The sequence below is a fragment of the Triticum urartu genome, chromosome 3, assembly GCF_003073215.2.
Source record: "Triticum urartu cultivar G1812 chromosome 3, Tu2.1, whole genome shotgun sequence".
Taxonomy (NCBI): domain Eukaryota; kingdom Viridiplantae; phylum Streptophyta; class Magnoliopsida; order Poales; family Poaceae; genus Triticum; species Triticum urartu.
In genome coordinates this window covers 184,421,019-184,432,215 of record NC_053024.1, presented here as the reverse complement: position 1 = coordinate 184,432,215, position 11,197 = coordinate 184,421,019, and the positions used below count along the sequence as shown (strand labels likewise).

Here is an 11,197-nt window from a genome sequence, read left to right as displayed (position 1 = left end):
TTTTATGCATGGAAAATTTGTTGGATTTTATATTGATATATATTTATTTTAAAAACCAGTTTGAATGTGACTCGAAATTTCAGGATTAAAAACAGTTCGGACCGCACCGAAATATGCAAAATTTCATATATTTTTTAACCGTGGCCACAATATGGGCTGTAATGCTAACAAAAAGAATATGGGCGCCAAAAAAACCTTAAGAATTAGCAAATGGGCTATAAATTATTAGAAATAATGGCAGATGGGTTGTATGATGTTTTCCACAGATTCGAGGCTTTCCTAAAAAAAGGTTGACGCACAAGCAGTGACTGTTGGATGTCCATCCAACGGCCGTCGTGCTTCTTCAATCTCTGCTCTTCCTACTCCAGCCGCTCAAACAAGCGCCGGAGAGACTGGCTGATCTCTCCTCCCCATGGCCGGCTGTGCTGCTTCACAGGCCTCACCGCCCCACCGTACTCCCATCGCTGCCCTAGCCATCCCTCTACTCACCCACACCTGCTGTTATTCTCCGGCGACGGTAGACGAACCAGTAAACCCTCGTATAGTCGTACTCTCCTCCACGTGGGAAGCAACTGCCGAGTCTTCCCTGCCTTCGTGTCATTCCCTTCCTAGGCCTCGCCGTCGTCCACCGCCCTGGTGCTCTCGGCGCGGCCTGGTCAACGTGGTCAATGACCGACATGCATCTGAAGTGGAATGTACATGGAGAGGCTGACAGCTGGGTCCACAGCCACATGCAAGGAAATGCCTCCTTATTACGCGCAAAATAATGATTCCTCCACCTGACATTTGGGACCCACCGAAAGGGCCTCTATATTTCGCGAAAAAATGTTACCGCCGCTGAACGCTTGGACCCACTAGCTATATCTTCGCATGCAAGGAAGTGCCTCCTTATTACGCACAAAAAATGAATACTCCCCCTGCTAGCTGGGACCCAGTATAGTGGCAGGCTGACTTGTGGGCCTACTAAGTTGACGGGGATGGAGGGCTTTGTCAACTTAGTCAACATGCACGATTCTAGCTCCAGTGACTGTACGATGTCCATCCAACGACCGTAGTGCTTCTTCAACCTCTGGTCTTCTTGCTCCAGCCGCCCAAACCAGCACCGGTCGTGCCTCATGCTCCTGCCTCCCGTGGCCAGCTGCGATGCGGCGGAGGCCTCACCGCCCCCTTCTACTCCCACCACTGGCCAGGCCATCCCTCTACTCACCCACACCCCCTATTATTCTGTGGCGACGGCAGCCTCACACGACAGCAAGCCAGTGAACCCTCATACTCCTCTATGTGTGCGCATCCACTGTCGCGTCTTCCCCGGCTCCGTGTTGTCCCCTTCCTAGGCCTCGCCATCATCCACCGGACTGGTGCTCTCAGCGCGGCGTGGTCAACGTGGTCATGGAACGACTTCCATCGGAAGAGTACTGTACGCAGAGAGGCTGATAGCTGGGTCCACAGCAGACGCAAGGAAGTGCCTCCTTATTACACGGAAAATAATTATTCATCCACCTAACAGTAGGGACCCACCGGACAGGCCACCGTATTTGGCGAAAAAACATTTCCCCCCTGACTGTTGGGACCCACCGGACGGGCCACCGTATTTCGCGAAAAAACGTCCCCCCTGCTGTCAGCTCGGACCCATGGGAAGTGCCTCCTTATTACGCATAAAAAAATGAATACTCCCGTGCTAGTTGGGACCCACCTTGGTGGGTGGCTGACTTGTGGGCCTACTAAGTTGACGGGGACGAAGTGCTTTGTCAGCTTAGTCAATATGAACGATTCTAGCTCCTATGACCATATGATGTCCATCCAATGGCCGTAGTGCTTCTTCAACCTCTGGTCTTCTTGCTCCAGCCGCCCAAAGCAGCACCGATCATGCCGCATGCTCCTGCCTCCCGTGGCCGGCTATGCTGCTGCGGAGGCCTCACCACCCCTACTACTCCCACCGCTGGCCAGGCCCTGCGGCGATGGCAGCCTCACACCACAGCCAAACCAGTGAACCCTCGTACTCCTCTCCGCGCGGGCTTCCACTGTCGCGTCTTCCCCGGCTCCACGTCATCCCCTTCCTAGGCCTTCCGTCGTCCACCGCCCTGGTGCTCTTGGCGCGGCGTGGTCAACATGGTCAAGGAACGTCTTCCATCAGACGTGGACTATACGTGGAGAGGTTGACAGCTGGGTCCACGGCCGCAGCAAGGAAGTGCCTCCTTATTACGCGCAAAATAATTATTCCTCCACCTGACAGCGGGAACCCACCGGACGGGACACCATATTTCGTGAAAAAAACATTTCCCCTTGACTGCTGGGACCCACCAGCTACATCTTCGCACGCAAGGAAGTGCGTCCGGGAAAAAAAAATGATCCGCCCCCATGAATGCTGGGACCCACCAGCTACATCTTCGCACGCAAGGAAGTGCCTGACAGTACCCACCTGGTCGAAGCGTACGTACCGTTGTCATTCTGGTCGTGAATGTGTACATACATACTGGTCGATGTAGAGGCGCGCACGTGTCATAGTAGAGGCGCGCACGTAGCATGTACACGTACGTACATCGGCCAGTGTGCAAGAAAGAAAATACGGCCACGTACATACATACGGGCAGGGTCTCGAATGCCTACTCGCGCATACGTACGGCCAGGGCTCGTGTACATGGTTGGGTCGGAATGGAGAAACTGCGTCGTCGTCGTGTTCATGGGGAGCCAACCGGCTGGTTCGGAACGGAACGCATCATCGTGTTCATCGAGAGGGCTTGGACGGAACAGCCGATGGAAACGAGGCCTGGCGTACCGCAAAATGGAGGAAACGGCCTTGTGTTTGACCGGCCACGTCGAAACGGGATCCTGTTCATCGGGAGGGGTCTGGCATACCGCAAAACGGAGGAAACGGACCTCCTACGGTCGAAACGGGGGTCCTATTGATCAGGAGGGGTGTGGCGTACCGCACAATGGAGGAAACAAACTTGTGTTGGAGCGCTACGGTCGAAACAGGGGTCCTGTTCATCGGGAGGGGTGTGGCGTACCGCAAAACGGGACCCCCCACGGGATACTGTTTATCTCCACCGTCGACCCCCTCCAGCCTCCACGGGCTACTGTTCATCCACCGTCGACCTCCTCCAGTTTTCACCTGCGACTATTCATCCACGGGCTCCTGTTCATCCAGCCTCCACCATGCGCTACTCCACCGGCTACTGTTAAACCAGCCCTCTCCACGGGCTCCTGTTCAACCACCCCTCCACGGGCTACTGTTCATCCATCCCTCCACCGTCTACTATTCATCCAGTCCTCCACGGGGTGGCCCTGTTCATCTTGCCCTCCACGGGGTCCTGTTCATCCAGCCCCAACCGGCTCGATTGATCGGGGTCCTGTTCATCCAGAGGCAACACCACGGGGTCCTGTTCATCCACCCCCATCGGGAACTGTTCATCCAAACCCCCCAACAACGCTCACTATTCATCCAGAGGCAGCATCGATCGGCTCCAGTTAGCACCAGTAGCGAAGGAATCGCTCGATCAGGTTTAGTTAACATCCATCGATCGATCGCTCCGGTTCAGTAACGCGTAGCTTGCAGTGCAATCGCTCGGGTTCAGTTAGAGCCCAACGCCTCGCACCCACGCGCGTGCGTGTACGAGAGAAACACGCATCGCTCGGCCCCGACCACCCACCGTAACCGGGAACACCCCGATATTTTCCTCGCCCTCGCTTCTACCATTTGTTTTTCCGTCATGGACGGCCCAAAGAATGTCATGCAGCTGCGTCTCTGGCCCGCCCAGGACGAAAAGCCCATTTTTTGTCATAGAAGTAGGACCCCACCACATATATGATGATACCGGGTTTTGTCACAATTGTCGTCATAGAAGTGCCATAAGTATGACAGAAAAAAAATTCGTTCGGCCCAAAATGTCACGGATGTGTCTTTTTTTTGTAGTGTCATGATCATTCTTAGAACAACAACATATATATATATATACATCTGGGCTATTCTGTTACGCGTAAGAGAATATTATTCTGTTACCCTTCTTGAACTGACAGTTTCAGGCGGTTGTACTGATAATTTTAATCTTGTCGAAGTGATCATATGACTCCTCATCTCATCGAACTGACGTCCGCCTCCTCATCTACCCGTACATGGAGAACAACAGCCTGGACCACTGGCTCCACGAGCGCGCGGACGCCGGCGACCCCCTACCCTGGCTGGCGCAGCTGCAGATCGTGCGGGGCGCGTCGAGTGGGCTGGCGCACCGGCACGGCGGCGACGCATGGATGATGCACCGAGACGTGAAGCCGAGCGACATCCTGCTGGACACGGCGATGGAGGCGCGGCTTGGGGACTTCGGGCTAGCGCGCGGGAGCGACGACACACACGTGACAACGAACATGGTGGGCACGCTGGGTACATCCCGCCGGAGTAGGGGCACTCGCCGCCGGCGACGTACTGGGGCGACATGTACAACATGGGGGTGGTGCTGGTGGAGCTGGTGACGGGGCGGAGTCCCGTGGATATGGTGGTGCGGCTCGGCGCATGGGACGTGACGGCGTGGGCGGTGCGGCTGCAGCGGGAGGGGCGGGGCCACAAGGCCGTGGACGCCGCTGTGTCGGGGCGGCATTGGGAGGACACGGCGAGGGTGCTGGAGCTGGCGTGCGCCTGCGTCAGTGACGACCCCAAGGCAAGGCCCACGGCGCAGCAGCTCATCGAGCGGCTTGACGCCATCACCGCAGTCGCCGCGGTCCCGGAGATTCGCTCCGCCACGGTAGATAACTGAAGCTTGTGTTGATGACTGAATCGATATAACAGTAGCTAGCTGTGACAGTAATATCTCATGTACAATTTGACAAGAGTTGATTCACGTATAAAGATTGAATGGATGATGATTAACTCAGCGGGATTGCTAAGTTTTTCATCGTGCGGATGTAAAAAGTGCATGGCCGTTTAACTATTTTTTAGAGTAATCTTTTTTCAATACCGTTTTTATCCATCGAACTATTTCACCTAAAGAGTTTGAACTTTTCTATAGTCAGACCTTGGACTAATTGATGACTTTTTTGTTTTTTGCCTTTACATTTTTTATCGTACAATTTGTCGAATGTCATCGTCTCCGAGCTTGAGTGGCTTATACCCGTTGAACTGATTGAATTTGTGATGTTGAACTTTTTTTGTTTTTTACCTTTACATTTTTTTCATACAATTTGTTGGTGTCATCGTCTTCGAGATTGAATGGCTTATATCCGTTGAACTGACTGAATTGTTATGTTGAACTTTTTCTCAATTTTATTATGATTAAGGTGTAGTTTTGTATACAGTAAGAATGCATCATTTTTTGGACTACCGAAATGAACAGTGGACTTCTCCAACCAGGTTTTTTGAACCGTGTCGGATGAGCACTTAAACTTATAGAAGCGAAACTTTTGGGGTTTTAATGATAATTTTGTTTTCTCGTCCAAACTGATGGTGACATCCTCACCCGAACTTGCACAGTTTTATGTAGGCGAATTGACTGAATTTTGTTTGTAATAAATATTTTATGTTTTTTCTCTTCAAATTTTCTTTGAGTTCACTAGAACGAACTTACTATGTTTTATTTTTTAACTTATATGCTATACATGACCTTTCCATATACGAACTCACAATTTTTTAATTGTGTTTGATGAGCACTTGACCTTATAGAAGTGACCTTTTTTTAGATTTTTATTTTTCTTATTTTTTCGCTTCCATTTTTCTTTTGTCTTCATTTTAGAACTTGTGGCCGCGCACGAGATCACTACAGCATTAGCATGTCCATGCTGTTGAACTGATGATTTTTTTTATCATTGCACTGTTGCAATATAAGGACAAGAACAAGTATTAATATAAATTGATACTTTTTTGTAGGTTTTTGGGAATGATAGTTATGTTTTGTAAATATAGAAATTTTTTAAATATGTGTAGTACACATGCCATAATAATTAACACAAGCACCATGTGGGCTAGGAAGAACAGGGCACTTGAATCAGAATTGACACTGAAGAAACTTGCTACAAATCATTACTTATTCAGGTGATATATCCAAACTTACAGAATTTTGAAGCTTGAAAACTTGAACTAACGATATTTCTTGACACACACCAACTTTTCTGTGTCTTTTTCATGGACTGACGTTAGAATATACATCAAACTAATATTAAGTTCAATACAAACATTCTCTATTCATGAACTGCCATTTCTTCTTCTTGTGGACTGAAGAAAAGAGAACAAGAATACACACAGAACTCACACTAGAATACACACTGAAGAAAAAAGAATTTCTTCTCCATGAACTGATGATAGAATACACAAATATCAAGTATTCTATTCTCAGGTTTTTTCATGGTAGGCAGTACAAGAATGAGCACGAAAAAATCATTCACGCGCGAGTATAGCAGCAGTACAAGTTCAGTATCATCTCTCGCACACACACACCTCCTCACCTGCTTCATGTGCGCTTCTCCCTTATTGCTGTGTGCACCTATGTTGAGTGTACAATAGCAACACTTTTCATGAACGTCGACGAGGCGTGCAGTTGTACTGCCGAGATGAAGATCCTTGACCCCTTTGCTCCCCCCGCGGCCGCTGAGCGCAAGCCTTGGCGTGGCAGCCGCGGGTGGTCCGCAGGAGGGAGGCGGCGGCTGGTGGCGCGGGGCGGGGCATGGAGGACGGTGTGGCACAAGGAGTGGGTTGCGTACCTTGCCTGGGGAGGCTGGTGGTCGGGGTGGCGACGCAGTGGGGGCCGGGGCGGCGGCGCAGTGGGGGAGGCTGCTAGTCAGCACAAATTATGTACAACATTCGCACCACAAGAAAATGAAGCAGTAAATATACCATCTTTTTGTACATACAAGCATACGGAAAATTATAGAATCAACATAGCATACCCGAATATGTAGTTGCACTGACGCTCTGGGAATTTTAGAACTAAAGAAGCACAGACTGGCTGCACAAATAAATATGATATAAATGTTTACTGTCCAAGAGCGGCCGTGCCACGTATTCAGAATTTCCTCGCACCATTTCTCATCTATGTTTTTAAGGTGACGCTTTGCTTTAAGGTGCTGGGGGGCTCCTCGACGCCTAGGCGACGCCTAGGCGCCTAAAGCGGACGCTTAGGAGCCTAAAGCGAACATATTTGCAAAGCGCTGGGGGGCGCCTCGACGCCTAGGCGTCACCTTAGAGATGCCTTAAAAACATAGTTTGTCATACACAAAAGTCTTGTATGGCTATCAGGCACAGATTCTATATATAGAAGGACCAGTAAGGGTCTCAGAAACCAACTAGGAGTACATGATTTCAATCAACTGGATGCTCATCAGTACTAGAATTATTGGAAGGAAGTTTAGATTTGTAGCAGCACACGCACCAAACTTAGAGATTTTTCTTGAACTTATTTAGGTGACTGAAGACAAGCAATGAAACAGATATAATAACAAAACATTCATTCTCATACAGCTAGAGAGATGTAAACAAACTATTTTAATACATTACAATATTGATTCGATGGGGCACTAGCTATAGTTATACATAAACTCCTTACCTTTTTCTCAGTGAAATTGTCGAAAGGCTCATTTATTTTTCGTTCGAACTTACCACGTTTCTCAATTTGAACTTTTAGAATTTTGGTCGATGAACTTCAAACATATAACTATTCATTTTTATCCATTTGAACTCCTATATAAACTCAATTATTTTTAGACATACGAACAAACATCCCCCTATTTTGACGACTTTGAACTCCTGCGTATTTTTTCTTTTAGCTTACGGTCTCTCTGGTCTGAATTTATGTACAACATCATCATCTGCTAAATTTTCTAGCCCAACATCATAATCTGGTGTCCCATCAAAATCTCACTCCTATCTCGAGGAAGTAGAACTCTGCAATTTTTCGTCATGGACTGAAGATCTCATAAGTACAAAGGAACTGAAATTCTGTAACTTTTTTGTCAATTCAAATGTAGAGGGGCATTACCATCAGAGGATTTGAAGCAGCCAGTCACAACACTTTGAGTCGACCTCCATCAGCAGTTGCTCCCTTGCACCCGGATGACTGTCCTTAACCTGGCATACAACATTATTAGAACCTGCAGGTTCTCCACACTAGCACTGAGATTTTTCTTTTCCTACTTTTAAATAAATCAAACTTCCGGACTCGCTCTATGACAATGATTGAACTTGCACATTTCAGCCATGGCATCAAGTAGCAACTAGAAGTAAACAATTTTTACAGCACTAAAAAAGTTCACAACATCACATCAATAAGCACAATGGGTGGATATCACAGTGATGTCGAAGAAGGCACATCTATCCAATAGCAGGGTTAACAGTCATCCACCTCAAGTTGGAACTCTTGAATAAAATGAACAACAGAGCATAGTTGTGGGCTGAAGAAATTTGTGGGCTGAATAAAATGAACAACAATTATCCCCGTCTCCTTGTCTGAGATTCAGTTTAGAACATAGTTCTTGAACTTACTAATTAGTATAACATGTTCTGACGCCGGCGCACAATGTGTACGGAGGAGCTCTATTCTTTCTGTGTGAATGTTTAAGAGGAAGATCAACCTTGAATTGCAGGAGCAGAGAGAATTCTATGGCCGTGGGGATGCCCCTTCGGCACTGACATCCAGCAGGGGAGCCTTGCATGGTAGTAACACACATTGATCTTTTTTCTGTAATTATTCATGAACTGATGATAAAATCCACAGTGAACTGTGACACCTAGTGTATGTTTTCTTTTTAGTACAGGGCATGATTGGAACTAGTACTAAGTAAGCAGTGTAGGGATTAGCAGAGCAGTGTATGTTAATCTCAATGCTCTTTGAACTTGCCATGTTGCTTACCTTTGCATGTTTCAATAAATCCAGAAAACGTATGTGGCAAAGATAGTTGTTGAACGGCCACGAGTGTTGACGGTGAACGGCCAGTGGTGCCAGTGGTGAACGCCCTGTGCGCCACGCTGACGGCCGAAGATGAAGGCCTGCCAACTCGGGGATAGGAGGCCCGGCTGTTCAAAGGACGATGCGCGGCAGTTTGAGTTAGCGCAGGAGGAGAACCTGGTGGAGCATCTCTGTGACGCCCGGGTAATCATGCTACAATAATCCCACACTAATCATGCCACGTCGCCTCGGTTACTGTTGCTAACCTCACAATGATTCGAAACCGTTTCAGAATTTAAATTCAAAATATGTCAAACAACAAAAGTTTTCAAAAGTTGAAACAAAAATGTTCGGTGAGTGCCGAATATTACAAGGGTAATTATAGTAAAGAAAACATATTTTTAGAAAGTGTCTAAGTATTTTAAAATGAATTAAAATAGAAAAGAGTAATAAATAAAAGAAAAAGAGAAAACACAAAAACAGAAAACAAAACCAAAAAAAGAGAAAGCAACCCCCCACTGGGCTCCGGCCCAGCAAGCCACAGCCTCACTGGGCCAACCCACCGGACCAACCGGCCACCATCCCGCCTCTCTTATCCCCCACGACCCAAACCCTAACCCACCCCGTCGCCCCACTGCCCCCCACGACGCCACCTTTCCCCCTCCCGATCCAGATTGGATCGGGATCGACCCCGCGCGCCTGACGCCGCCCCGCCGCCCGTCGCCGACGCTCCCTCGCCGGACTGCCTCCTCAACCTCGCCGCTACCTCCTCTCCATCCCCGTCGTCCTCGTCCTCCTCCCCAAGTCGCTCCCCGCGCCCCACTGCCCCTGCCCTACGAATCCCGGTGAGGACCCCCGCCGCTGCTCCCGCTTGCCCCGCCTACGCGCCGTCCGCGCACGTGCTCACCGCGGCTCCCGCACCGCCCCATGCCCTGTTGCGCCTTGCGCCGGCCTCCGCCCGTCCGGGCGAGCCCCGCCATTGCTCCCTGCCTCCTCCCCCTCGCTCGCACGCCCAGTCTGCGCGTGGCCTCACCCCGACTCGCCAGCCCCGCTCCGCGCCCTCTCCTGCATGTCCCCGCGCGCGCGTTCGCGCTCGCCGCACGGCGACCGCGCGTGCACCCGCACCCCGGCCTTCCTCCCTCGTCGCGGCCCGTGCCTCGCTCCGTTCCGCCTCTGCCGCTCTACCGCGCGCGCTGCTGCTCCGCTGTGCCGCGCCACCCGCCTGACGTCGCCGCCGCCTCCGCCGCTGCTTGCGCCGGCGGCCGCGCTCCCAACTGCCCCGCCCTCGCCGTCCTCCGCCATGCCCCGTGCCTCCGCTCGCCCCCGCGCGCCCTGCCGGCTCGTCCGGTGCCGCTTGGCCCCAGGCCACGCCCCGCCGGCGCCCCGCGGTACCCCGCCGTCGGCGCCCGGGTCCGCCCCGCTCGGGTGCGCCCGCAACCGTGTGCCTGAACCCGCTATGGCCCCCTAGGGCCTATGACATATGGGGCCCGCCCCAGAACGTTTACAAAAAAAGAAACAAAAATAATAATAATAAAATAAATAAGTAAATGATATTAATTAATTAATTAAAGAATTAATTAACTTAATTAACTTTGATTAATTAAACTAATCAAATAACTAAACTAATTAAACTGTTAGGTAATTAATTGATCAGTCAATGACAGTGGGGTCCACCCCTAATTAATCCTGATTAGCTTAATTATATGTTTAATTAAAATGTGTCACCACTGGTCAGGTTGACAAATCAACCACTGTTGACTGCTGACGTCAGCATGACATCATGCTGATGTCATAAATCCAATTTCGAATTAAATTAAGTAATTAATTAAATTCTAGAAATTAATAAATTCTTTTGAAAATCATATCTTTTAATCCGTAAGTCAGATGGAAATACTTTCTACATGAAAGTTGCTCAGAACGACGAGACGAATCCGGATACGCAGCCGTTCGCTCGCCACACATCCCTAACCTATCGAACTCGCAACTTTCCCCCTCCGGTTCATCTGTCCGAAAACGCGGAACACCGGGAATACTTTCCCAGATGTTCCCCCCCCTTTGCTGGTATCACCTACTACCGCGATTGGGCACACCTAACATCACTCTTTGTCAAGTCATGCATCGTCATGCATTTGTTTGCATTATATTTATTGTTTCTTCCCCCTCTTCTCTCGCTAGACACCGAGACCGACGCCGCTGCTACCCAGTACGACTACGGTGTTGACGACCCCTCTCTCTTGCCAGAGCAACCAGGCAAGCCCCCCCTTTGATCATCAGATATCGCCTACCCTTCTCTCTACTTCTTGCATCAGAGTAGTGTAGCATGTTACTGCTTT

The 11,197-nt window shown here is 49.6% G+C and overlaps 1 pseudogene; it reads left to right on the top strand.

Annotated features, from left to right (window-relative positions):
* Window positions 1-4,296: 4,296 nt before the first annotated feature.
* LOC125546766 lies at window positions 4,297-4,748 on the top strand (annotated as a pseudogene).
* Window positions 4,749-11,197: the final 6,449 nt, after the last annotated feature.